The sequence below is a fragment of the Pseudophryne corroboree genome, chromosome 6 (assembly GCF_028390025.1).
Source record: "Pseudophryne corroboree isolate aPseCor3 chromosome 6, aPseCor3.hap2, whole genome shotgun sequence".
Taxonomy (NCBI): domain Eukaryota; kingdom Metazoa; phylum Chordata; class Amphibia; order Anura; family Myobatrachidae; genus Pseudophryne; species Pseudophryne corroboree.
Window position 1 is genome coordinate 97,154,436 of NC_086449.1, and position 24,598 is coordinate 97,179,033.

The 24,598-nt window shown below is 38.9% G+C and overlaps 36 non-coding genes across 36 annotated transcripts; all 36 read left to right on the forward strand.

Annotated features, from left to right (window-relative positions):
• The first annotated feature begins 795 nt into the window (after positions 1 to 795).
• TRNAC-ACA (transfer RNA cysteine (anticodon ACA)) lies at positions 796 to 868 on the forward strand. Its single transcript has one exon. It is a non-coding gene; the product is annotated as a tRNA-Cys (tRNA).
• Positions 869 to 2,044: 1,176 nt separating this feature from the next.
• On the forward strand, positions 2,045 to 2,116 carry TRNAH-GUG (transfer RNA histidin (anticodon GUG)). Its single transcript has one exon. It is a non-coding gene; the product is annotated as a tRNA-His (tRNA).
• Positions 2,117 to 2,547: 431 nt separating this feature from the next.
• On the forward strand, positions 2,548 to 2,620 carry TRNAR-ACG (transfer RNA arginine (anticodon ACG)). Its single transcript has one exon. It is a non-coding gene; the product is annotated as a tRNA-Arg (tRNA).
• A 1,084-nt stretch (positions 2,621 to 3,704) lies between these two features.
• On the forward strand, positions 3,705 to 3,777 carry TRNAR-ACG (transfer RNA arginine (anticodon ACG)). The gene has a single exon. It is a non-coding gene; the product is annotated as a tRNA-Arg (tRNA).
• Positions 3,778 to 3,785: 8 nt separating this feature from the next.
• On the forward strand, positions 3,786 to 3,857 carry TRNAH-GUG (transfer RNA histidin (anticodon GUG)). Its single transcript has one exon. It is a non-coding gene; the product is annotated as a tRNA-His (tRNA).
• Positions 3,858 to 4,288: 431 nt separating this feature from the next.
• TRNAR-ACG (transfer RNA arginine (anticodon ACG)) lies at positions 4,289 to 4,361 on the forward strand. Its single transcript has one exon. It is a non-coding gene; the product is annotated as a tRNA-Arg (tRNA).
• Positions 4,362 to 5,529: 1,168 nt separating this feature from the next.
• TRNAH-GUG (transfer RNA histidin (anticodon GUG)) lies at positions 5,530 to 5,601 on the forward strand. The gene has a single exon. It is a non-coding gene; the product is annotated as a tRNA-His (tRNA).
• Positions 5,602 to 6,616: 1,015 nt separating this feature from the next.
• Positions 6,617 to 6,689, forward strand: TRNAR-ACG (transfer RNA arginine (anticodon ACG)). The gene has a single exon. It is a non-coding gene; the product is annotated as a tRNA-Arg (tRNA).
• Positions 6,690 to 7,784: 1,095 nt separating this feature from the next.
• On the forward strand, positions 7,785 to 7,857 carry TRNAR-ACG (transfer RNA arginine (anticodon ACG)). The gene has a single exon. It is a non-coding gene; the product is annotated as a tRNA-Arg (tRNA).
• A 1,176-nt stretch (positions 7,858 to 9,033) lies between these two features.
• TRNAH-GUG (transfer RNA histidin (anticodon GUG)) lies at positions 9,034 to 9,105 on the forward strand. Its single transcript has one exon. It is a non-coding gene; the product is annotated as a tRNA-His (tRNA).
• A 431-nt stretch (positions 9,106 to 9,536) lies between these two features.
• On the forward strand, positions 9,537 to 9,609 carry TRNAR-ACG (transfer RNA arginine (anticodon ACG)). Its single transcript has one exon. It is a non-coding gene; the product is annotated as a tRNA-Arg (tRNA).
• Positions 9,610 to 11,288: 1,679 nt separating this feature from the next.
• TRNAR-ACG (transfer RNA arginine (anticodon ACG)) lies at positions 11,289 to 11,361 on the forward strand. The gene has a single exon. It is a non-coding gene; the product is annotated as a tRNA-Arg (tRNA).
• An 8-nt stretch (positions 11,362 to 11,369) lies between these two features.
• On the forward strand, positions 11,370 to 11,441 carry TRNAH-GUG (transfer RNA histidin (anticodon GUG)). Its single transcript has one exon. It is a non-coding gene; the product is annotated as a tRNA-His (tRNA).
• Positions 11,442 to 11,872: 431 nt separating this feature from the next.
• On the forward strand, positions 11,873 to 11,945 carry TRNAR-ACG (transfer RNA arginine (anticodon ACG)). Its single transcript has one exon. It is a non-coding gene; the product is annotated as a tRNA-Arg (tRNA).
• Positions 11,946 to 12,456: 511 nt separating this feature from the next.
• Positions 12,457 to 12,529, forward strand: TRNAR-ACG (transfer RNA arginine (anticodon ACG)). Its single transcript has one exon. It is a non-coding gene; the product is annotated as a tRNA-Arg (tRNA).
• A 511-nt stretch (positions 12,530 to 13,040) lies between these two features.
• Positions 13,041 to 13,113, forward strand: TRNAR-ACG (transfer RNA arginine (anticodon ACG)). Its single transcript has one exon. It is a non-coding gene; the product is annotated as a tRNA-Arg (tRNA).
• Positions 13,114 to 13,624: 511 nt separating this feature from the next.
• TRNAR-ACG (transfer RNA arginine (anticodon ACG)) lies at positions 13,625 to 13,697 on the forward strand. The gene has a single exon. It is a non-coding gene; the product is annotated as a tRNA-Arg (tRNA).
• Positions 13,698 to 13,705: 8 nt separating this feature from the next.
• TRNAH-GUG (transfer RNA histidin (anticodon GUG)) lies at positions 13,706 to 13,777 on the forward strand. Its single transcript has one exon. It is a non-coding gene; the product is annotated as a tRNA-His (tRNA).
• A 431-nt stretch (positions 13,778 to 14,208) lies between these two features.
• TRNAR-ACG (transfer RNA arginine (anticodon ACG)) lies at positions 14,209 to 14,281 on the forward strand. The gene has a single exon. It is a non-coding gene; the product is annotated as a tRNA-Arg (tRNA).
• Positions 14,282 to 15,376: 1,095 nt separating this feature from the next.
• On the forward strand, positions 15,377 to 15,449 carry TRNAR-ACG (transfer RNA arginine (anticodon ACG)). Its single transcript has one exon. It is a non-coding gene; the product is annotated as a tRNA-Arg (tRNA).
• A 511-nt stretch (positions 15,450 to 15,960) lies between these two features.
• TRNAR-ACG (transfer RNA arginine (anticodon ACG)) lies at positions 15,961 to 16,033 on the forward strand. Its single transcript has one exon. It is a non-coding gene; the product is annotated as a tRNA-Arg (tRNA).
• Positions 16,034 to 16,544: 511 nt separating this feature from the next.
• Positions 16,545 to 16,617, forward strand: TRNAR-ACG (transfer RNA arginine (anticodon ACG)). Its single transcript has one exon. It is a non-coding gene; the product is annotated as a tRNA-Arg (tRNA).
• A 511-nt stretch (positions 16,618 to 17,128) lies between these two features.
• Positions 17,129 to 17,201, forward strand: TRNAR-ACG (transfer RNA arginine (anticodon ACG)). Its single transcript has one exon. It is a non-coding gene; the product is annotated as a tRNA-Arg (tRNA).
• Positions 17,202 to 17,209: 8 nt separating this feature from the next.
• On the forward strand, positions 17,210 to 17,281 carry TRNAH-GUG (transfer RNA histidin (anticodon GUG)). Its single transcript has one exon. It is a non-coding gene; the product is annotated as a tRNA-His (tRNA).
• A 431-nt stretch (positions 17,282 to 17,712) lies between these two features.
• On the forward strand, positions 17,713 to 17,785 carry TRNAR-ACG (transfer RNA arginine (anticodon ACG)). Its single transcript has one exon. It is a non-coding gene; the product is annotated as a tRNA-Arg (tRNA).
• Positions 17,786 to 18,296: 511 nt separating this feature from the next.
• Positions 18,297 to 18,369, forward strand: TRNAR-ACG (transfer RNA arginine (anticodon ACG)). The gene has a single exon. It is a non-coding gene; the product is annotated as a tRNA-Arg (tRNA).
• An 8-nt stretch (positions 18,370 to 18,377) lies between these two features.
• On the forward strand, positions 18,378 to 18,449 carry TRNAH-GUG (transfer RNA histidin (anticodon GUG)). The gene has a single exon. It is a non-coding gene; the product is annotated as a tRNA-His (tRNA).
• A 431-nt stretch (positions 18,450 to 18,880) lies between these two features.
• TRNAR-ACG (transfer RNA arginine (anticodon ACG)) lies at positions 18,881 to 18,953 on the forward strand. The gene has a single exon. It is a non-coding gene; the product is annotated as a tRNA-Arg (tRNA).
• A 511-nt stretch (positions 18,954 to 19,464) lies between these two features.
• Positions 19,465 to 19,537, forward strand: TRNAR-ACG (transfer RNA arginine (anticodon ACG)). Its single transcript has one exon. It is a non-coding gene; the product is annotated as a tRNA-Arg (tRNA).
• A 511-nt stretch (positions 19,538 to 20,048) lies between these two features.
• On the forward strand, positions 20,049 to 20,121 carry TRNAR-ACG (transfer RNA arginine (anticodon ACG)). Its single transcript has one exon. It is a non-coding gene; the product is annotated as a tRNA-Arg (tRNA).
• A 511-nt stretch (positions 20,122 to 20,632) lies between these two features.
• TRNAR-ACG (transfer RNA arginine (anticodon ACG)) lies at positions 20,633 to 20,705 on the forward strand. Its single transcript has one exon. It is a non-coding gene; the product is annotated as a tRNA-Arg (tRNA).
• Positions 20,706 to 21,216: 511 nt separating this feature from the next.
• On the forward strand, positions 21,217 to 21,289 carry TRNAR-ACG (transfer RNA arginine (anticodon ACG)). The gene has a single exon. It is a non-coding gene; the product is annotated as a tRNA-Arg (tRNA).
• A 511-nt stretch (positions 21,290 to 21,800) lies between these two features.
• TRNAR-ACG (transfer RNA arginine (anticodon ACG)) lies at positions 21,801 to 21,873 on the forward strand. Its single transcript has one exon. It is a non-coding gene; the product is annotated as a tRNA-Arg (tRNA).
• Positions 21,874 to 22,968: 1,095 nt separating this feature from the next.
• TRNAR-ACG (transfer RNA arginine (anticodon ACG)) lies at positions 22,969 to 23,041 on the forward strand. Its single transcript has one exon. It is a non-coding gene; the product is annotated as a tRNA-Arg (tRNA).
• A 511-nt stretch (positions 23,042 to 23,552) lies between these two features.
• TRNAS-ACU (transfer RNA serine (anticodon ACU)) lies at positions 23,553 to 23,625 on the forward strand. The gene has a single exon. It is a non-coding gene; the product is annotated as a tRNA-Ser (tRNA).
• A 511-nt stretch (positions 23,626 to 24,136) lies between these two features.
• On the forward strand, positions 24,137 to 24,209 carry TRNAR-ACG (transfer RNA arginine (anticodon ACG)). Its single transcript has one exon. It is a non-coding gene; the product is annotated as a tRNA-Arg (tRNA).
• The last annotated feature ends 389 nt before the right edge of the window (positions 24,210 to 24,598 follow it).

The window sequence follows — 24,598 nt, forward strand, 5'->3', positions numbered from 1 at the left end:
ATGAGAACCCTTTGCTTATTGGATGTATACATAATATACGTACTATCCCGTAGTGCACACACATAACTGTTAGGCCTTCAGCAGGTTGCCTCAGTCACAGTATTCGACAGCTGTCAACTCTCAAAATTTGATTCTGTATATACTTCAATAACCATCAAAGCTTGAAACAGGTTCAAAAACATGATGAACACTCCAAGTGGCATAAGACAGTTGGCCAGTGGCGCAATGGATAACGCGTCTGACTACGGATCAGAAGACTAAAGGTTCGACTCCTACCTGGCTCGTTTAAGTTGCCGTGATCGTATAGTGGTTAGTACTCTGCGTTGTGGCCGCAGCAACCCCGGTTCGAATCCGGGTCACTGCATTTTCATTTTATTTCTCACACATCCATTTCTTTACAATATTGAAGGTAAGGACAATTGAAGAAACTAAGTAGATTCTTTGAATGTGCTTGCACAATTTGTCTTTACTGCTTATTGTGAAGCTATCTTTCCATACTTTGAATCATTTCTTGATCATTTCTTTGTGAATCATTTTCTTGAAATCTGGAAAGCTGACATAAATTCCTGAATACAGGAAACTCAAATGAATGGACTCTGAGCAACTTCATCACAGGCTGAAAAGATCATTTTGCAGTCACAAAGAAAATTGTTTGTGAGATGTTTATGGGAAATAAGCCCTGCAGCAAGTGTACAGTCAACTCTCAAAATTTGATTCTGTATATACTTGAATAACCATCAAAGCTTGAAACAGGTTCAAAAACATGATGAACACTCCAAGTGGCATAAGACAGCTGGGCCAGTGGCGCAATGGATAACGCGTCTGACTACAGATCAGAAGATTTTAGGTTCGACTCCTACCTGGCTCGTTTAAGTTGCCATGATCGTATAGTGGTTAGTATTCTGCGTTGTGGCCGCAGCAACCCTGGTTCGAATCCGGTTCACGGCATTTTCATTTTATTTCTCACACATCCATTTCTTTACAATATTGAAGGTAAGGACAATTGAAGAAACAAAGCAGATTCTTTGAATGTGCTTGCACAATTTGTCTTTAATGCTTATTGTGAAGCTATCTTTCCATACTTTGAATCATTTCTTGATCATTTCTTTGTGAATCATTTTCTTGAAATCAGGAAAGCTGACATAAATTCCTGAATACAGGAAACTCAAATGAATGGACTCTGAGCAAGTTCATCACAGGCTGAAAAGATCATTTTGCAGTCACAAAGAAAATTGTTTGTGAGATGTTTATGGGAAATAAGCCCTGCAGCAAGTGTACAGTCAACTCTCAAAATTTGATTCTGTATATACTTCAATAACCATCAAAGCTTGAAACAGGTTCAAAAACATGATGAACACTCCAAGTGGCACAAGACAGCTGGGCCAGTGGCGCAATGGATAACGCGTCTGACTACGCATCAGAAGATTGAAGGTTCGACTCCTACCTGGCTCGTTTAAGTTGCCGTGATCGTATAGTGGTTAATACTCTGCGTTGTGGCCGCAGCAACCCCGGTTTGAATCCGGGTCACGGCATTTTCATTTTATTTCTCACACATCCATTTCTTTACAATATTGAAGGTAAGGACAATTGAAGAAACTAAGCAGATTCTTTGAATGTGCTTGCACAATTTGTCTTTACTGCTTACTGTGAAGCTATCTTTCCATACTTTGAATCATTTCTTGATCATTTCTTTGTGAATCATTTTCTTGAAATCTGGAAAGCTGACATAAATTCCTGAATACAGGAAACTCAAATGAATGGACTCTGAGCAACTTCATCACAGGCTGAAAAGATAATTTTGCAGTCACAAATAAAATTGTTTGTGAGATGTTTATGGGAAATAAGCCCTGCAGCAAGTGTACAGTCAACTCTCAGACTTTGATTCTGTATATACTTCAATAACCATCAAAGCTTGAAACAGGTTCAAAAACATGGTGAACACTCCAAGAGGAATAAGGCAGCTGGGCCAGTGGCGCAATGGATAACGTGTCTGACTACGGATCAGAAGATTATAGGATCGACTCCTACCTGGCTCGCTTAAGTTGCCGTGATCGTATAGTGGTTAGTACTCTGCGTTGTGGCCGCAGCAACCCTGGTTCGAATCCGGGTCACGGCATTTTCATTTTATTTCTCACACATCCATTTCTTTACAATATTGAAGGTAAGTACAATTGAAGAAACTAAGCAGATTCTTTGAATGTGCTTGCACAATTTGTCTTTACTGCTTATTGTGAAGCTATCTTTCCATACTTTGAATCATTTCTTGATCATTTCTTTGTTAATCATTTTCTTGAAATCAGGAAAGCTGACATAAATTCCTGAATACAGGAAACTCAAATGAATGGACTCTGAGCAAGTTCATCACAGGCTGAAAAGATCATTTTGCAGTCACAAAGAAAATTGTTTGTGAGATGTTTATGGGAAATAAGCCCTGCAGCAAGTGTACAGTCAACTCTCAAAATTTGATTCTGTATATACTTTAATAACCATCAAAGCTTGAAACAGGTTCAAAAACATGATGAACACTCCAAGTGGCATAAGACAGCTGGGCCAGTGGCGCAATGGATAACGCGTCTGACTACGGATCAGAAGATTGAAGGTTCGACTCCTACCTGGCTCATTTAAGTTGCCGTGATCGTATAGTGGCTAGTACTCTGCGTTGTGGCCGCAGCAACTCCGGGTCACGGCATTTTCATTTTATTTCTCACGCATCCATTTCTTTACAATATTGAAGGTAAGGACAATTGAAGAAACTAAGCAGATTCTTTGAATGTGCTTGCACAATTTGTCTTTACTGCTTATTGTGAAGCTATCTTTCCATACTTTGAATCATTTCTTGATAATTTCTTTGTGAATCATTTTCTTGAAATCTGGAAAGCTGACATAAATTCCTGAATACAGGAAACTCAAATGAATGGACTCTGAGCAAGTTCATCACAGGCTGAAAAGATCATTTTGCAGTCACAAAGACAATTGTTTGTGAGATGTTTATGGGAAATAAGCCCTGCAGCAAGTGTACAGTCAACTCTCAAAATTTGATTCTGTATATACTTCAATAACCATCAAAGCTTAAAACAGGTTCAAAAACATGATGAACACTCCAAGTGGCATAAGACAGCTGGGCCAGTGGCGCAATGGATAACGCGTCTGACTACGGATCAGTAGATTGAAGGTTCGACTCCTGCCTGGCTCGTTTAAGTAGCCGTGATCGTATAGTGGTTAGTACTCTGCATTGTGGCCGCAGCAATCCCGGTTCAAATCCAGGTCACAGCATTTTCATTTTATTTCTCACACATCCATTTCTTTACAATATTGAAGGTAAGGACAATTGAAGAAACTAAGTAGATTCTTTGAATGTGCTTGCACAATTTGTTTTTACTGCTTATTGTGAAGCTATCTTTCCATACTTTGAATCATTTCTTGATCATTTCTTTGTGAATCATTTTCGTGAAATCGGGAAAGCTGACATAAATTCCTGAATACAGGAAACTCAAATGAATGGACTCTGAGCAAGTTCATCACAGGCTGAAAAGATCATTTTGCAGTCACAAAGAAAATTGTTTGTGAGATGTTTATGGGAAATAAGCCCTGCAGCAAGTGTACAGTCAACTCTCAGACTTTGATTCTGTATATACTTCAATAACCATCAAAGCTTGAAACAGGTTCAAAAACATGATGAACTCTACAAGAGGCATAAGGCAGCTGGGCCAGTGGCGCAATGGATAACGCGTCTGACTACGGATCAGAAGATTGTAGGTTCGACTCCTACCTGGCTCGTTTAATTTGCTGTGATCGTATAGTGGTTAGTACTCTGCGTTGTGGCCGCAGCAACCCCGGTTCAAATCCGGGTCACGGCATTTTCATTTTATTTCTCACACATCCATTTCTTTACAATATTGAAGGTAAGGACAATTGAAGAAACTAAGCAGATTCTTTGAATGTGCGTGCACAATTTGTCTTTACTGCTTATTGTAAAGCTATCTTTCCATACTTTGAATCATTTCTTGATCATTTCTTTGTGAATAATTTTCTTGAAATCTGGAAAGCTGACATAAATTCCTGAATACAGGAATTTCAAATGAATTGACTCTGAGCAAGTTCATCACAGGCTGAAAAGATCATTTTGCAGTCACAAAGAAAATTGTTTGTGAGATGTTTATGGGAAATAAGCCCTGCAGCAAGTGTACAGTCAACTCTCAAAATTTGATTCTGTATATACTTCAATAACCATCAAAGCTTGAAACAGGTTCAAAAACATGATGAACACTCCGAGTGGCATAAGACAGCTGGGCCAGTGGCGCAATGGATAACGCGTCTGACTACGGATTAGAAGATTGAAGGTTCGACTCCTGCCTGGCTCGTTTAAGTTGACGTGATCGTGTAGTGGTTAGTACTCTGCGTTGTGGCCGCAGCAACCCCAGTTCGAATCCGGGTCACGGCATTTTCATTTTATTTCTCACACATCCATTTCTTTACAATATTGAAGTTAAGGACAATTGAAGAAACTAAGTAGATTCTTTGAATGTGCTTGCACAATTTGTCTTTACTGCTTATTGTGAAGCTATCTATCCATACTTTGAATCATTTCTTGATCATTTCTTTGTGAATCATTTTCTTGAAATCTGGAAAGCTGACATAAATTCCTGAATACAGGAAACTCAAATGAATTGACTCTGAGCAAGTTCATCACAGGCTGAAAAGATCATTTTGCAGTCACAAAGAAAATTGTTTGTGAGATGTTTAAGGGAAATAAGCCCTGCAGCAAGTGTACAGTCAACTCTCAAAATTGGATTCTGTATATACTTTAATAACCATCAAAGCTTGAAACAGGTTCAAAAACATGATGAATACTCCAAGAGAAATAAGGCAGCTGGGCCAGTGGCGCAATGGATAACGCGTCTGACTACGGATCAGAAGATTATAAGTTCGACTCCTACCTGGCTCGTTTAAGTTGCCGTGATCATATAGTGGTTAGTACTCTGCGTTGTGGCCGCAGCAACCTCGGTTCGAATCCAGGTCACTGCTTTTTCATTTTATTTCTCACACATCCATTTCTTTACAATATTGAAGGTAAGGACAATTGAAGAAACTAAGCAGATTCTTTGAATGTGCTTGCACAATTTGTCTTTACTGCTTATTGTGAAGCTATCTTTCCATGCTTTGAATCATTTCTTGATCATTTCTTTGTGAATCCTTTTCTTGAAAGCTGACATAAATTCCTGAATACAGGAAACTCAAATGAATGGACTCTGAGCAAGTTCATCACAGGCTGAAAAGATAATTTTGCAGTCACAAAGAAAATTGTTTGTGAGATGTTTATGGGAAAGAAGCCCTGCAGCAAGTGCACAGTCAACTCTCAAAATTTGATTCTGTATATACTTCAATAACCATCAAAGCTTGAAACAGGTTCAAAAACATGGTGAACACTCCAAGAGGAATAAGTCAGCTGGGCCAGTGGCGCAATGGATAACGTGTCTGACTACGGATCAGAAGATTATAGGATCGACTCCTACCTGGCTCGCTTAAGTTGCCGTGATCGTATAGTGGTTAGTACTCTGCGTTGTGGCCGCAGCAACCCTGGTTCGAATCCGGGTCACGGCATTTTCATTTTATTTCTCACACATCCATTTCTTTACAATATTGAAGGTAAGTACAATTGAAGAAACTAAGCAGGTTCTTTGAATGTGCTTGCACAATTTGTCTTTACTGCTTATTGTGAAGCTATCTTTCCATACTTTGAATCATTTCTTGATCATTTCTTTGTGAATCATTTTCCTGAAATCTGGAAAGCTGACATAAATTCCTGAATACAGGAAACTCAAATGAATGGACTCTGAGCAAGTTCATCACAGGCTGAAAAGATCGTTTTGCAGTCACAAAGAAAATTGTTTGTGAGATGTTTATGGGAAATAAGCCCTGCAGCAAGTGTACAGTCAACTCTCAAAATTGGATTCTGTATATACTTGAATAACCATCAAAGCTTGAAACAGGTTCAAAAACATGATGAACACTCCAAGTGGCATAAGACAGCTGGGCCAGTGGCGCAATGGATAAAGAGTCTGACTACGGATCAGAAGATTGTAGGTTTGACTCCTACCTGGCTCGTTTAATGTGCTGTGATCGTATAGTGGTTAGTAGTCTGCGTTGTGGCCGCAGCAACCCTGGTTCAAATCCGGGTCATGGCGTTTTCATTTTATTTCTCACACATCCATTTCTTTACAATATTGAAGGTAAGGACAATTGAAGAAACTAAGCAGATTCTTTGAATGTGCTTGCACAATTTGTCTTTACTGCTTATTGTGAAGACATCTTTCCATACTTTGAATCATTTCTTGATCATTTCTTTGTGAATCATTTTCTTGAAATCTGGAAAGCTGACATAAATTCCTGAATACAGGAAACTCAAATGAGTGGACTCTGAGCAAGTTCATCACATGCTGAAAAGATCATTTTGCAGTCACAAAGAAAATTGTTTGTGAGATGTTTATGGGAAATAAGCCCTGCAGCAAGTGTACAGTCAACTCTCAAAATTTGATTCTGTATATACTTCAATAACCATCAAAGCTTGAAACAGGTTCAAAAACACGATGAACACTCCAAGTGGCATAAGACAGCTGGGCCAGTGGCGCAATGGATAACGCGTCTGACTACGGATCAGAAGATTGTAGGTTCGACTCCTAGCTGGCTCGTTTAAGTTGCCGTGATCGTATAGAAGTAAGTACTCTGCGTTGTGGCCGCAGCAACCCCGGTTCGAATCCAGGTCACTGCATTTTCATTTTATTTCTCACACATCCATTTCTTTACAATATTGAAGGTAAGGACAATTGAAGAAACTAAGCAGATTCTTTGAATGTGCTTGCACAATTTGTCTTTACTGCTTATTGTGAAGCCATCTTTCCATACTTTGAATCATTTCTTGATCATTTCTTTGTGAATCATTTTCTTGAAATCTGGAAAGCTGACATAAATTCCTGAATACAGGAAACTCAAATGAATGGACTCTGAGCAAGTTCATCACAGGCTGAAAAGATCATTTTGCAGTCACAAAGAAAATTGTTTGTGAGATGTTTATGGGAAATAAGCCCTGCAGCAAGTGTACAGTCAACTCTCAAAATTTGATTCTGTATATACTTCAATAACCATCAAAGCTTGAAACAGGTTCAAAAACATGATGAACACTCCAAGTGGCATAAGACAGCTGGGCCAGTGGCGCAATGGATAACGCGTCTGACTACGGATCAGAAAATTGAAGGTTCAACCCCTACCTGGCTCGTTTAAGTTGCCGTGATCGTATAATGGTTAGTACTCTGCGTTGTGACCGCAGCAACCCAGGTTCGAGTCCGGGTCACGGCATTTTCATTTTATTTCTCACACATCCATTTCTTTACAATATTGAAGGTAAGGACAATTGAAGAAACTAAGTAGATTCTGTGAATGTGCTTGCACAATTTGTCTTTACTGCTTATTGTGAAGCTATCTTTCCATACTTTGAATCATTTCTTGATCATTTCTTTGTGAATCATTTTCTTGAAATCTGGAAAGCTGACATAAATTCCTGAATACAGGAAACTCAAATGAATGGACTCTGAGCAAGTTCATCACATGCTGAAAAGATCATTTTGCAGTCACAAAGAAAATTGTTTGTGAGATGTTTTTGGGAAATAAGCCCTGCAGCAAGTGTACAGTCAACTCTTAAAATTTGATTCTGTATATACTTAAATAACCATCAAAGCTTGAAACAGGTTCAAAAACATGATGAACACTCCAAGTGGCATTAGACAGCTGGGCCAGTGGTGCAATGGATAACGCGTCTGACTACGGATCAGAAGATTGTAGGTTCGACTCCTACCTGGCTCGTTTAAGTTGCCGTGATCGTATAGTGGTTAGTACTCTGCGTTGTGGCCGCAGCAACCCCGGTTCAAATCTGGGTAACGGCATTTTCATTTTATTTCTCACACATCCATTTCTTTACAATATTGAAGGTAAGGACAATTGAAGAAACTAAGCAGATTCTTTGAATGTGCTTGCACAATTTGTCTTTACTGCTTATTGTAAAGCTATCTTTCCATACTTTGAATCATTTCTTGATCATTTCTTTGTGCATAATTTTCTTGAAATCTGGAAAGCTGACATAAATTCCTGAATACAGGAAACTCAAATGAATTGACTCTGAGCAAGTTCATCACAGGCTGAAAAGATCATTTTGCAGTCACAAAGAAAATTGTTTGTGAGATGTTTATGGGAAATAAGCCCTGCAGCAAGTGTACAGTCAACTCTCAAAATTTGATTCTGTATATACTTCAATAACCATCAAAGCTTGAAACAGGTTCAAAAACATGATGAACACTCCAAGTGGCAAAAGACAGCTGGGCCAGTGGCGCAATGGATAAAGCGTCTGACTACGGATTAGAAGATTGAAGGTTTGACTCCTGCCTGGCTCGTTTAAGTTGCCGTGATCGTGTAGTGGTTAGTACTCTGCGTTGTGGCCGCAGCAACCCCTGTTCGAATCCGAGTCAAGGCATTTTCATTTTATTTCTCACACATCCATTTCTTTACAATATTGAAGGTAAGGACAATTGAAGAAACTAAGTAGATTCTTTGAATGTGCTTGCACAATTTGTCTTTACTGCTTTTTGTGAAGCTATCTTTCCATACTTTGAATCATTTCTTGATCATTTCTTTGTGAATCATTTTCTTGAAATCTGGAAAGCTGACATAAATTCCTGAATACAGGAAACTCAAATGAATGGACTCTGAGCAACTTCATCACAGGCTGAAAAGATAATTTTGCAGTCACAAAGAAAATTGTTTGTGAGATGTTTATGGGAAATAAGCCCTGCAGCAAGTGTACAGTCAACTCTCAAAATTGGATTCTGTATATACTTGAATAACCACCAAAGCTTGAAACAGGTTCAAAAACATGATGAACACTCCAAGTGGCATAAGACAGCTGGGCCAGTGGCGCAATGGATAAAGCGTCTGACTACAGATCAGCAGATTGTAGGTTCGACTCCTACCTGGCTCATTTAAGTTGCCGTGGTCGTATAGTGGTTAGTACTCTGCGTTGTGGCCGCAGCAACCCCGGTTCGAATCCGGGTCATGGCATTTTCATTTTATTTCTCACACATCCATTTCTTTACAATATTGAAGGTAAGGACAATTGAAGAAACTAAGCAGATTTTTTGAATGTGCTTGCACAATTTGTCTTTACTGCTTATTGTGAAGCTATCTTTCCATACTTTGAATCATTTCTTGATCATTTCTTTGTGAATCATTTTCTTGAAATCTGGAAAGCTGACATAAATTCCTGAATACAGGAAACTCAAATGAATGGACTCTGAGCAAGTTCATCACAGGCTGAAAAGATCATTTTGCAGTCACAAAGAAAATTGTTTGTGAGATGTTTATGGGAAATAAGCCCTGCAGCAAGTGTACAGTCAACTCTCAAAATTTGATTCTGTATATACTTCAATAACCATCAAAGCTTGAAACAGGTTCAAAAACATGATGAAAACTCCAAGTGGCATAAGACAGCTGGGCCAGTGGCGCAAAGGATAATGCGTCTGACTACGGATCAGAAGATTGTAGGTTCGACTCCTACCTGGCTCATTTAAGTTGCCGTGATCGTAATGTGGTTAGTACTCTGCGTTGTGGCCGCAGCAACCCAGGTTCGAATCCGGGTCACGGCATTTTCATTTTATTTCTCACACATCCATTTCTTTACAATATTGAAGGTAAGGACAATTGAAGAAACTAAGCAGATTCTTTGAATGTGCTTGCACAATTTGTCTTTACTGCTTTTTGTGAAGCTATCTTTCCATACTTTGAATCATTTCTTGATCATTTCTTTGTGAATCATTTTCTTGAAATCTGGAAAGCTGACATAAATTCCTGAATACAGGAAACTCAAATGAATTGACTCTGAGCAAGTTCATCACAGGCTGAAAAGATCATTTTGCAGTCACAAAGAAAATTGTTTGTGAGATGTTTATGGGAAATAAGCCCTGCAGCAAGTGTACAGTCAACTCTCAAAATTGGATTCTGTATATACTTGAATAACCATCAAAGCTTGAAACAGGTTCAAAAACATGATGAACACTCCAAGTGGCATAAGACAGCTGGGCCAGTGGCGCAATGGATAATGCGTTTGACTACGGATTAGAAGATTGAAGGTTCGACTCCTGCCTGGCTCGTTTAAGTTGCCATGATCGTGTAGTGGTTAGTACTCTGCGTTGTGGCTGCAGCAACCCCAGTTCGAGTCCGGGTCACGGCATTTTCTTTTTGTTTCTCACACATCCATTTCTTTACAATATTGAAGGTAAGGACAATTGAAGAAACTAAGTAGATTCTTTGAATGTGCTTGCACAATTTGTCTTTACTGCTTATTGTGAAGCTATCTTTCCATACTTTGAATCATTTCTTGATCATTTCTTTGTGAATCATTTTCTTGAAATCTGGAAAGCTGACATAAATTCCTGAATACAGGAAACTCAAATGAATGGACTCTGAGCAACTTCATCACAGGCTGAAAAGATAATTTTGCAGTCACAAAGAAAATTGTTTGTGAGATGTTTATGGGAAATAAGCCCTGCAGCAAGTGTACAGTCAACTCTCAGACTTTGATTCTGTATATACTTCAATAACCATCAAAGCTTGAAACAGGTTCAAAAACATGATGAATACTCCAAGATGAATAAGGCAGCTGGGCCAGTGGCGCAATGGATAACGCGTATGACTACGGATCAGAAGATTGTAAGTTCGACTCCTACCTGGCTCGTTTAAGTTGCCGTGATCATATAGTGTTTAGTACTCTGCGTTCTGGCCGCAGCAACCCCGGTTCGAATCCACGTCACTGCATTTTCATTTTATTTCTCACACATCCATTTCTTTACAATATTGAAGGTAAGGACAATTGAAGAAACTAAGCAGATTCTTTGAATGTGCTTGCACAATTTGTCTTTACTGCTTATTGTGAAGCTATCTTTCCATACTTTGAATCATTTCTTGATCATTTCTTTGTGAATCATTTTCTTGAAATCTGGAAAGCTGACATAAATTCCTGAATACAGGAAACTCAAATGAATGGACTCTGAGCAAGTTCATCACAGGCTGAAAAGATCATTTTGAAGTCACAAAGAAAATTGTTTGTGAGATGTTTATGGGAAATAAGCCCTGCAGCAAGTGTACAGTCAACTCTCAAAATTTGATTCTGTATATACTTCAATAACCATCAAAGCTTGAAACAGGTTCAAAAACATGATGAACACTCCAAGTGGCATAAGACAGCTGGGCCAGTGGCGCAATGGATAACGCGTCTGACTACGGATCAGAAGATTGAAGGTTCGACTCCTGCCTGGCTCGTTTAAGTAGCCGTGATCGTGTAGTGGTTAGTACTCTGCGTTGTGGCCGCAGCAACCCCGGTTCGAATCCGGGTTACGGCATTTTCATTTTATTTCTCACACATCCATTTCTTTACAATATTGAAGGTAAGGACAATTGAAGAAACTAAGCAGATTCTTTGAATGTGCTTGCACAATTTGTCTTTACTGCTTATTGTGAAGCTATCTTTCCATGCTTTGAATCATTTCTTGATCATTTCTTTGTGAATCATTTTCTCGAAATCTGGAAAGCTGACATAAATTCCTGAATACAGGAAACTCAAATGAATGGACTCTGAGCAAGTTCATCACAGGCTGAAAAGATCATTTTGCAGTCACAAAGAAAATTGTTTGTGAGATGTTTATGGGAAATAAGCCCTGCAGCAAGTGTACAGTCAACTCTCAAAATTTGATTCTGTATATACTTCAATAACCATCAAAGCTTGAAACAGGTTCAAAAACATGATGAACACTCCAAGTTGCATAAGACAGCTGGGTTAGTGGCGCAATGGATAACGCGTCTGACTACGGATCAGAAGATTGTAGGTTCGACTCCTACCTGGCTCGTTTAAGTTGCCGTGATCGTATAGTTGTTAGTACTCTGCATTGTGGCCGCAGCAACCCCGGTTCGAATCCGGGTCATGGCATTTTCATTTTATTTCTCACACATCCATTTCTTTACAATATTGAAGGTAAGGACAATTGAAGAAACTAAGCAGATTCTTTGAATGTGCTTGCACAATTTGTCTTTACTGCTTATTGTGAAGCTATCTTTCCATACTTTGAATCATTTCTTGATCATTTCTTTGTGAATCATTTTCTTGAAATCTGGAAAGCTGACATAAATTCCTGAATACAGGAAACTCAAATGAATTGACTCTGAGCAAGTTCATCACAGGCTGAAAAGATCATTTTGCAGTCACAAAGAAAATTGTTTGTGAGATGTTTATGGGAAATAAGCCCTGCAGCAAGTGTACAGTCAACTCTCAAAATTGGATTCTGTATATACTTGAATAACCATCAAAGCTTGAAACAGGTTCAAAAACATGATGAACTCTCCAAGAGGCATAAGGCAGCTGGGCCAGTGGCGCAATGGATAACGCGTCTGACTACGGATCAGAAGATTGTAGGTTTGACTCCTACCTGGCTCGTTTAATTTGCTGTAATCGTATAGTGGTTAGTACTCTGCGTTGTGGCCGCAGCAACCCCGGTTCAAATCCGGGTCACGGCATTTTCATTTTATTTCTCACACATCCATTTCTTTACAATATTGAATGTAAGGACAATTGAAGAAACTAAGCAGATTCTTTGAATGTGCTTGCACAATTTGTCTTTACTGCTTATTGTAAAGCTATCTTTCCATACTTTGAATCATTTCTTGATCATTTCTTTGTGAATCATTTTCTTGAAATCTGGAAAGCTGACATAAATTCCTGAATTCAGGAATTTCAAATGAATTGACTCTGAGCAAGTTCATCACAGGCTGAAAAGATCATTTTGCAGTCACAAAGAAAATTGTTTCTGAGATGTTTATGGGAAATAAGCCCTGCAGCAAGTGTACAGTCAACTCTCAAAATTTGATTCTGTATATACTTCAATAACCATCAAAGCTTGAAACAGGTTCAAAAACATGATGAACACTCCAAGTGGCATAAGACAGCTGGGCCAGTGGCGCAATGGATAACGCGTCTGACTACGGATCAGAAGATTGTAGGTTCGACTCCTACCTGGCTCGTTTAAGTTGCCGTGATCGTATAGTGGTTAGTACTCTGCGTTGTGGCCGCAGCAACCCCGGTTTGAATCCGGGTCATGGCATTTTCATATTATTTCTCACACATCCATTTCTTTACAATATTGAAGGTAAGGACAATTGAAGAAACTAAGCAGATTCTTTGAATGTGCTTGCACAATTTGTCTTTACTGCTTATTGTGAAGCTATCTTTCCATACTTTGAATCATTTCTTGATCAGTTCTTTGTGAATCATTTTCTTGAAATCTGGAAAGCTGACATAAATTCCTGAATACAGGAAACTCAAATGAATGGACTCTGAGCAAGTTCATCACAGGCTGAAAAGATCATTTTGCAGTCACAAAGAAAATTGTTTGTGAGATGTTTATGGGAAATAAGCCCTGCAGCAAGAGTACAGTCAACTCTCAAAATTTGATTCTGTATATACTTCAATAACCATCAAAGCTTGAAACAGGTTCAAAAACATGATGAACACTCCAAGTGGCATAAGACAGCTGGGCCAGTGGCGCAATGGATAACGCGTCTGACTACGGATCAGAAGATTGAAGGTTCGACTCCTGCCTGGCTCGTTTAAGTAGCCGTGATCGTGTAGTGGTTAGTACTCTGCGTTGTGGCCGCAGCAACCCCGGTTCGAATCCGGGTCACGGCATTTTCATATTATTTCTCACACATCCATTTCTTTACAATATTGAAGGTAAGGACAATTGAAGAAACTAAGTAGATTCTTTGAATGTGCTTGCACAATTTGTCTTTACTGCTTATTGTGAAGCTATCTTTCCATACTTTGAATCATTTCTTGATCATTTCTTTGTGAATCATTTTCTTGAAATCTGGAAAGCTGACATAAATTCCTGAATACAGGAAACTCAAATGAATGGACTCTGAGCAAGTTCATCACAGGCTGAAAAGATCATTTTGCAGTCACAAAGAAAATTGTTTGTGAGATGTTTATGGGAAATAAGCCCTGCAGCAAGTGTACAGTCAACTCTCAAAATTGGATTCTGTATATACTTGAATAACCATCAAAGCTTGAAACAGGTTCAAAAACATGATGAACTCTCCAAGACGCATAAGGCAGCTGGGCCAGTGGCGCAATGGATAACGCGTCTGACTACGGATCAGAAGATTGTAGGTTCGACTCCTACCTGGCTCGTTTAATTTGCTGTAATCGTATAGTGGTTAGTACTCTGCGTTGTGGCCGCAGCAACCCCAGTTCGAATCCGGGTCACGGCATTTTCTTTTTATTTCTCACACATCCATTTCTTTACAATATTGAAGGTAAGGACAATTGAAGAAACTAAGTAGATTCTTTGAATGTGCTTGCACAATTTGTCTTTACTGCTTATTGTGAAGCTATCTTTCCATACTTTGAATCATTTCTTGATCATTTCTTTGTGAATCATTTTCTTGAAATCTGGAAAGCTGACATAAATTCCTGAATACAGGAAACTCAAATGAATGGACTCTGAGCAACTTCATCACAGGCTGAAAAGATAATTTTGCAGTCACAAAGAAAATTGTTTGTGAGATGTTTATGGGAAATAAGCCCTGCAGCAAGTGTACAGTCAACTCTCAGACTTTGATTCTGTATATACTTCAATAACCATCAAAGCTTGAAACAGGTTCAAAAACATGATGAATACTCCAAGATGAATAAGGCAGCTGGGCCAGTGGCGCAATGGATAACGCGTCTCACTACGGATCAGAAGATTGTAAGTTCGACTCCTACCTGGCTCGTTTAAGTTGCCGTGATCATATAGTGGTTAGTACTCTGCGTTCTGGCCGCAGCAACCCCGGTTCGAATCCAGGTCACCTCATTTTCATTTTATTTCTCACACATCCATTTCTTTACAATATTGAAGGTAAGGACAATTGAAGAAACTAAGCAGATTCTTTGAATGTGCTTGCACAATTTGTCTTTACTGCTTATTGTGAAGCTATCTTTCCATACTTTGAATCATTTCTTGATCATTTCTTTGTGAATCATTTTCTTGAAATCTGGAAAGCTGACATAAATTCCTGAATACAGGAAACTCAAATGAATGGACTCTGAGCAAGTTCATCACAGGCTGAAAAGATCATTTTGAAGTCACAAAGAAAATTGTTTGTGAGATGTTTATGGGAAATAAGCCCTGCAGCAAGTGTACAGTCAACTCTCAAAATTTGATTCTGTATATACTTCAATAACCATCAAAGCTTGAAACAGGTTCAAAAACATGATGAACACTCCAAGTGGCATAAGACAGCTGGGCCAGTGGCGCAATGGATAACGCGTCTGACTACGGATCAGAAGATTGAAGGTTCGACTCCTGCCTGGCTTGTTTAAGTAGCCGTGATCGTGTAGTGGTTAGTACTCTGCGTTGTGGCCGCAGCAACCCCGGTTTGAATCCGGGTCAAGGCATTTTCATTTTATTTCTCACACATCCATTTCTTTACAATATTGAAGGTAAGGACAATTGAAGAAACTAAGCAGATTCTTTGAATGTGCTTGCACAATTTGTCTTTACTGCTTATTGTGAAGCTATCTTTCCATGCTTTGAATCATTTCTTGATCATTTCTTTGTGAATCATTTTCTCGAAATCTGGAAAGCTGACATAAATTCCTGAATACAGGAAACTCAAATGAATGGACTCTGAGCAAGTTCATCACAGGCTGAAAAGATCATTTTGCAGTCACAAAGAAAATTGTTTGTGAGATGTTTATGGGAAATAAGCCCTGCAGCAAGTGTACAGTCAACTCTCAAAATTTGATTCTGTATATACTTCAATAACCATCAAAGCTTGAAACTGGTTCAAAAACATGATGAACACTCCAAGTTGCATAAGACAGCTGGGTTAGTGGCGCAATGGATAACGCGTCTGACTACGGATCAGAAGATTGTAGGTTCGACTCCTACCTGGCTCGTTTAAGTTGCCGTGATCGTATAGTGGTTAGTACTCTGCGTTGTGGCTGCAGCAACCCCGGTTCGAATCCGGGTCATGGCATTTTCATTTTATTTCTCACACATCCATTTCTTTACAATATTGAAGGTAAGGACAATTGAAGAAACTAAGCAGATTCTTTGAATGTGCTTGCACAATTTGTCTTTACTGCTTATTGTGAAGCTATCTTTCCATACTTTGAATCATTTCTTGATCATTTCTTTGTGAATCATTTTCTTGAAATCTGGAAAGCTGACATAAATTCCTGAATACAGGAAACTCAAATGAATTGACTCTGAGCAAGTTCATCACAGGCTGAAAAGATCATTTTGCAGTCACAAAGAAAATTGTTTGTGAGATGTTTATGGGAAATAAGCCCTGCAGCAAGTGTACAGTCAACTCTCAAAATTGGATTCTGTATATACTTGAATAACCATCAAAGCTTGAAACAGGTTCAAAAACATGATGAACTCTCCAAGAGGCATAAGGCAGCTGGGCCAGTGGCGCAATGGATAACGCGTCTGACTACGGATCAGAAGATTGTAGGTTCGACTCCTACCTGGCTCGTTTAATTTGCTGTAATCGTATAGTGGTTAGTACTCTGCGTTGTGGCCGCAGCAACCCCGGTTCAAATCCGGGTCACGGCATTTTCATTTTATTTCTCACACATCCATTTCTTTACAATATTGAAGGTAAGGACAATTGAAGAAACTAAGCAGATTCTTTGAATGTGCTTGCACAATTTGTCTTTACTGCTTATTGTAAAGCTATCTTTCCATACTTTGAATCATTTCTTGATCATTTCTTTGTGAATCATTTTCTTGAAATCTGGAAAGCTGACATAAATTCCTGAATTCAGGAATTTCAAATGAATTGACTCTGAGCAAGTTCATCACAGGCTGAAAAGATCATTTTGCAGTCACAAAGAAAATTGTTTGTGAGATGTTTATGGGAAATAAGCCCTGCAGCAAGTGTACAGTCAACTCTCAAAATTTGAATCTGTATATACTTCAATAACCATCAAAGCTTGAAACAGGTTCAAAAACATGATGAACACCCCAAGTGGCATAAGACAGCTGGGCCAGTGGCGCAATGGATAACGCGTCTGACTACGGATCAGAAGATTGTAGGTTCGACTCCTACCTGGCTCGTTTAAGTTGCCGTGATCGTATAGTGGTTAATACTCTGCGTTGTGGCCGCAGCAACCCCGGTTCGAATCCGGGTCATGGCATTTTCATATTATTTCTCACACATCCATTTCTTTACAATATTGAAGGTAAGGACAATTGAAGAAACTAAGCAGATTCTTTGAATGTGCTTGCACAATTTGTCTTTACTGCTTATTGTGAAGCTATCTTTCCATACTTTGAATCATTTCTTGATCATTTCTTTGTGAATCATTTTCTTGAAATCTGGAAAGCTGACATAAATTCCTGAATACAGGAAACTCAAATGAATGGACTCTGAGCAAGTTCATCACAGGCTGAAAAGATCATTTTGCAGTCACAAAGAAAATTGTTTGTGAGATGTTTATGGGAAATAAGCCCTGCAGCAAGTGTACAGTCAACTCTCAAAATTTGATTCTGTATATACTTCAATAACCATCAAAGCTTGAAACAGGTTCAAAAACATGATGAACACTCCAAGTGGCATAAGACAGCTGGGCCAGTGGCGCAATGGATAACGCGTCTGACTACGGATCAGAAGATTGAAGGTTCGACTCCTGCCTGGCTCGTTTAAGTAGCCGTGATCGTGTAGTGGTTAGTACTCTGCGTTGTGGCCGCAGCAACCCCGGTTCGAATCCGGGTGACGGCATTTTCATTTTATTTCTCACACATCCATTTCTTTACAATATTGAAGGTAAGGACAATTGAAGAAACTAAGCAGATTCTTTGAATGTGCTTGCACAATTTGTCTTTACTGCTTATTGTGAAGCTATCTTTCCATGCTTTGAATCATTTCTTGATCATTTCTTTGTGAATCATTTTCTCGAAATCTGGAAAGCTGACATAAATTCCTGAATACAGGAAACTCAAATGAATGGACTCTGAGCAAGTTCATCACAGGCTGAAAAGATCATTTTGCAGTCACAAAGAAAATTGTTTGTGAGATGTTTATGGGAAATAAGCCCTGCAGCAAGTGTACAGTCAACTCTCAAAATTTGATTCTGTATATACTTCAATAACCATCAAAGCTTGAAACTGGTTCAAAAACATGATGAACACTCCAAGTTGCATAAGACAGCTGGGTTAGTGGCGCAATGGATAACGCGTCTGACTACGGATCAGAAGATTGTAGGTTCGACTCCTACCTGGCTCGTTTAAGTTGCCGTGATCGTATAGTGGTTAGTACTCTGCGTTGTGGCCGCAGCAACCCCGGTTCGAATCCGGGTCATGGCATTTTCATATTATTTCTCACACATCCATTTCTTTACAATATTGAAGGTAAGGACAATTGAAGAAACTAAGCAGATTCTTTGAATGTGCTTGCACAATTTGTCTTTACTGCTTATTGTGAAGCTATCTTTCCATACTTTGAATCATTTCTTGATCATTTCTTTGTGAATCATTTTCTTGAAATCTGGAAAGCTGACATAAATTCCTGAATACAGGAAACTCAAATGAATTGACTCTGAGCAAGTTCATCACCGGCTGAAAAGATCATTTTGCAGTCACAAAGAAAATTGTTTGTGAGATGTTTATGGGAAATAAGCCCTGCAGCAAGTGTACAGTCAACTCTCAAAATTGGATTCTGTATATACTTGAATAACCATCAAAGCTTGAAACAGGTTCAAAAACATGATGAACTCTCCAAGAAGCATAAGGCAGCTGGGCCAGTGGCGCAATGGATAACGCGTCTGACTACGGATCAGAAGATTGTAGGTTCGACTCCTACCTGGCTCGTTTAATTTGCTGTAATCGTATAGTGGTTAGTACTCTGCGTTGTGGCCGCAGCAACCCCGGTTCAAATCCGGGTCACGGCATTTTCATTTTATTTCTCACACATCCATTTCTTTACAATATTGAAGGTAAGGACAATTGAAGAAACTAAGCAGATTCTTTGAATGTGCTTGCACAATTTGTCTTTACTGCTTATTGTAAAGCTATCTTTCCATACTTTGAATCATTTCTTGATCATTTCTTTGTGAATCATTTTCTTGAAATCTGGAAAGCTGACATAAATTCCTGAATTCAGGAATTTCAAATGAATTGACTCTGAGCAAGTTCATCACAGGCTGAAAAGATCATTTTGCAGTCACAAAGAAAATTGTTTGTGAGATGTTTATGGGAAATAAGCCCTGCAGCAAGTGTACAGTCAACTCTCAAAATTTGATTCTGTATATACATCAATAACCATCAAAGCTTGAAACAGGTTCAAAAACATGATGAACACTCCAAGTGACATAAGACAGCTGGGCCAGTGGCGCAATGGATAACGCGTCTGACTACGGATCAGAAGATTGTAGGTTCGACTCCTACCTGGCTCGTTTAAGTTGCCGTGATCGTATAGTGGTTAGTAATCTGCGTTGTGGCCGCAGCAACCCCGGTTCGAATCCGGGTCATGGCATTTTCATATTATTTCTCACACATCCATTTCTTTACAATATTGAAGGTAAGGACAATTGAAGAAACTAAGCAGATTCTTTGAATGTGCTTGCACAATTTGTCTTTACTGCTTATTGTAAAGCTATCTTTCCATACTTTGAATCATTTCTTGATCATTTCTTTGTGAATCATTTTCTTGAAATCTGGAAAGCTGACATAAATTCCTGAATTCAGGAATTTCAAATGAATTGACTCTGAGCAAGTTCATCACAGGCTGAAAAGATCATTTTGCAGTCACAAAGAAAATTGTTTGTGAGATGTTTATGGGAAATAAGCCCTGCAGCAAGTGTACAGTCAACTCTCAAAATTTGATTCTGTATATACATCAATAACCATCAAAGCTTGAAACAGGTTCAAAAACATGATGAACACTCCAAGTGACATAAGACAGCTGGGCCAGTGGCGCAATGGATAACGCGTCTGACTACGGATCAGAAGATTGTAGGTTCGACTCCTACCTGGCTCGTTTAAGTTGCCGTGATCGTATAGTGGTTAGTAATCTGCGTTGTGGCCGCAGCAACCCCGGTTCGAATCCGGGTCATGGCATTTTCATATTATTTCTCACACATCCATTTCTTTACAATATTGAAGGTAAGGACAATTGAAGAAACTAAGCAGATTCTTTGAATGTGCTTGCACAATTTGTCTTTACTGCTTATTGTAAAGCTATCTTTCCATACTTTGAATCATTTCTTGATCATTTCTTTGTGAATCATTTTCTTGAAATCTGGAAAGCTGACATAAATTCCTGAATTCAGGAATTTCAAATGAATTGACTCTGAGCAAGTTCATCACAGGCTGAAAAGATCATTTTGCAGTCACAAAGAAAATTGTTTGTGAGATGTTTATGGGAAATAAGCCCTGCAGCAAGTGTACAGTCAACTCTCAAAATTTGATTCTGTATATACATCAATAACCATCAAAGCTTGAAACAGGTTCAAAAACATGATGAACACTCCAAGTGACATAAGACAGCTGGGCCAGTGGCGCAATGGATAACGCGTCTGACTACGGATCAGAAGATTGTAGGTTCGACTCCTACCTGGCTCGTTTAAGTTGCCGTGATCGTATAGTGGTTAGTAATCTGCGTTGTGTTCGCAGCAACCCCGGTTCGAATCCAGGTCATGGCATTTTCATATTATTTCTCACACATCCATTTCTTTACAATATTGAAGGTAAGGACAATTGAAGAAACTAAGCAGATTCTTTGAATGTGCTTGCACAATTTGTCTTTACTGCTTATTGTGAAGCTATCTTTCCATACTTTGAATCAGTTCTTGATCATTTCTTTGTGAATCATTTTCTTGAAATCTGGAAAGCTGACATAAATTCCTGAATACAGGAAACTCAAATGAATTGACTCTGAGCAAGTTCATCACAGGCTGAAAAGATCATTTTGCAGTCACAAAGAAAATTGTTTGTGAGATGTTTATGGGAAATAAGCCCTGCAGCAAGTGTACAGTCAACTCTCAAAATTTGATTCTGTATATACTTCAATAACCATCAAAGCTTGAAACAGGTTCAAAAACATGATGAACGCTCCAAGTGGCATAAGACAGCTGGGCCAGTGGCGCAATGGTTAACGCGTCTGACTACGGATTAGAAGATTGAAGGTTCGACTCCTGCCTGGCTCGTTTAAGTTGCCGTGATCGTGTAGTGGTTAGTACTCTGCGTTGTGGCCGCAGCAACCCCAGTTCGAATCCGGGTCACGGCATTTTCATTTTATTTCTCACACATCCATTTCTTTACAATATTGAAGGTAAGGACAATTTAAGAAACTAAGTAGATTCTTTGAATGTGCTTGCACAATTTGTCTTTACTGCTTATTGTGAAGCTATCTTTCCATACTTTGAATAATTTCTTGATCATTTCTTTGTGAATCATTTTCTTGAAATCTGGAAAGCTGACATAAATTCCTGAATACAGGAAACTCAAATGAATGGACTCTGAGCAACTTCATCACAGGCTGAAAAGATAATTTTGCAGTCACAAAGAAAATTGTCTGTGAGATGTTTATGGGAAATAAGCCCTGCAGCAAGTGTACAGTCAACTCTCAGACTTTGATTCTGTATATACTTCAATAACCATCAAAGCTTGAAACAGGTTCAAAAACATGATGAATACTCCAAGAGGAATAAGACAGCTGGGCCAGTGGCGCAATGGATAACGCGTCTGACTACGGATCAGAAGATTGTAGGTTCGACTCCTACCTGGCTCGTTTAAGTTGCCGTGATCGTAAAGTGGTTAGTAATCTGCGTTGTGGCCGCAGCAACCCCGGTTCGAATACGGGTCATGGCATTTTCATATTATTTCTCACACATCCATTTCTTTACAATATTGAAGGTAAGGACAATTGAAGAAACTAAGCAGATTCTTTGAATGTGCTTGCACAATTTGTCTTTACTGCTTATTGTGAAGCTATCTTTCCATACTTTGAATCATTTCTTGATCATTTCTTTGTGAATCATTTTCTTGAAATCTGGAAAGCTGACATAAATTCCTGAATACAGGAAACTCAAATGAATTGACTCTGAGCAAGTTCATCACAGGCTGAAAAGATCATTTTGCAGTCACAAAGAAAATTGTTTGTGAGATGTTTATGGGAAATAAGCCCTGCAGCAAGTGTACAGTCAACTCTCAAAATTGGATTCTGTATATTCTTGAATAACCATCAAAGCTTGAAACAGGTTCAAAAACATGATGAACACTCCAAGTGGCATAAGACAGCTGGGCCAGTGGCGCAATGGATAATGCGTTTGACTACGGATTAGAAGATTGAAGGTTCGACTCCTGCCTGGCTCGTTTAAGTTGCCGTGATCGTGTAGTGGTTAGTATTCTGCGTTGTGGCCGCAGCAACCCCAGTTCGAATCCGGGTCACGGCATTTTCTTTTTATTTCTCACACATCCATTTCTTTACAATATTGAAGGTAAGGACAATTGAAGAAACTAAGTAGATTCTTTGAATGTGCTTGCACAATTTGTCTTTACTGCTTATTGTGAAGCTATCTTTCCATACTTTGAATCATTTCTTGATCATTTCTTTGTGAATCATTTTCTTGAAATCTGGAAAGCTGACATAAATTCCTGAATACAGGAAACTCAAATGAATGGACTCTGAGCAACTTCATCACAGGCTGAAAAGATAATATTGCAGTCACAAAGAAAATTGTTTGTGAGATGTTTATGGGAAATAAGCCCTGCAGCAAGTGTACAGTCAACTCTCAGACTTTGATTCTGTATATACTTCAATAACCATCAAAGCTTGAAACAGGTTCAAAAACATGATGAATACTCCAAGATGAATAAGGCAGCTGGGCCAGTGGCGCAATGGATAACGCGTCTGACTACGGATCAGAAGATTGTAAGTTCGACTCCTACCTGGCTCGTTTAAGTTGCCGTGATCATATAGTGGTTAGTACTCTGCGTTCTGGCCGCAGCAACCCCGGTTCGAATCCAGGTCACTGCATTTTCATTTTATTTCTCACACATCCATTTCTTTACAATATTGAAGGTAAGGACAATTGAAGAAACTAAGCAGATTCTTTGAATGTGCTTTCACAATTTGTCTTTACTGCTTATTGTGAAGCTATCTTTCCATACTTTGAATCATTTCTTGATCATTTCTTTGTGAATCATTTTCTTGAAATCTGGAAAGCTGACATAAATTCCTGAATACAGGAAACTCAAATGAATGGACTCTGAGCAAGTTCATCACAGGCTGAAAAGATCATTTTGCAGTCACAAAGAAAATTGTTTGTGAGATGTTTATGGGAAATAAGCCCTGCAGCAAGTGTACAGTCAACTCTCAAAATTTGATTCTGTATATACTTCAATAACCATCAAAGCTTGAAACTGGTTCAAAAACATGATGAACACTCCAAGTTGCATAAGACAGCTGGGTTAGTGGCGCAATGGATAACGCGTCTGACTACTGATCAGAAGATTGTAGGTTCGACTCCTACCTGGCTCGTTTAAGTTGCAGTGATCGTATAGTGGTTAGTACTCTGCGTTGTGGCCGCAGCAACCCCGGTTCGAATCCGGGTCATGGCATTTTCATATTATTTCTCACACATCCATTTCTTTACAATATTGAAGGTAAGGACAATTGAAGAAACTAAGCAGATTCTTTGAATGTGCTTGCACAATTTGTCTTTACTGCTTATTGTGAAGCTATCTTTCCATACTTTGAATCATTTCTTGATCATTTCTTTGTGAATCATTTTCTTGAAATCTGGAAAGCTGACATAAATTCCTGAATACAGGAAACTCAAATGAATTGACTCTGAGCAAGTTCATCACAGGCTGAAAAGATCATTTTGCAGTCACAAAGAAAATTGTTTGTGAGATGTTTATGGGAAATAAGCCCTGCAGCAAGTGTACAGTCAACTCTCAAAATTGGATTCTGTATATACTTGAATAACCATCAAAGCTTGAAACAGGTTCAAAAACATGATGAACTCTCCAAGAGGCATAAGGCAGCTGGGCCAGTGGCGCAATGGATAACGCGTCTGACTACGGATCAGAAGATTGTAGGTTCGACTCCTACCTGGCTCGTTTAATTTGCTGTAATCGTATAGTGGTTAGTACTCTGCGTTGTGGCCGCAGCAACCCCGGTTCAAATCCGGGTCACGGCATTTTCATTTTATTTCTCACACATCCATTTCTTTACAATATTGAAGGTAAGGACAATTGAAGAAACTAAGCAGATTCTTTGAAAGTGCTTGCACAATTTGTCTTTACTGCTTATTGTAAAGCTATCTTTCCATACTTTGAATCATTTCTTGATCATTTCTTTGTGAATCATTTTCTTGAAATCTGGAAAGCTGACATAAATTCCTGAATTCAGGAATTTCAAATGAATTGACTCTGAGCAAGTTCATCACAGGCTGAAAAGATCATTTTGCAGTCACAAAGAAAATTGTTTGTGAGATGTTTATGGGAAA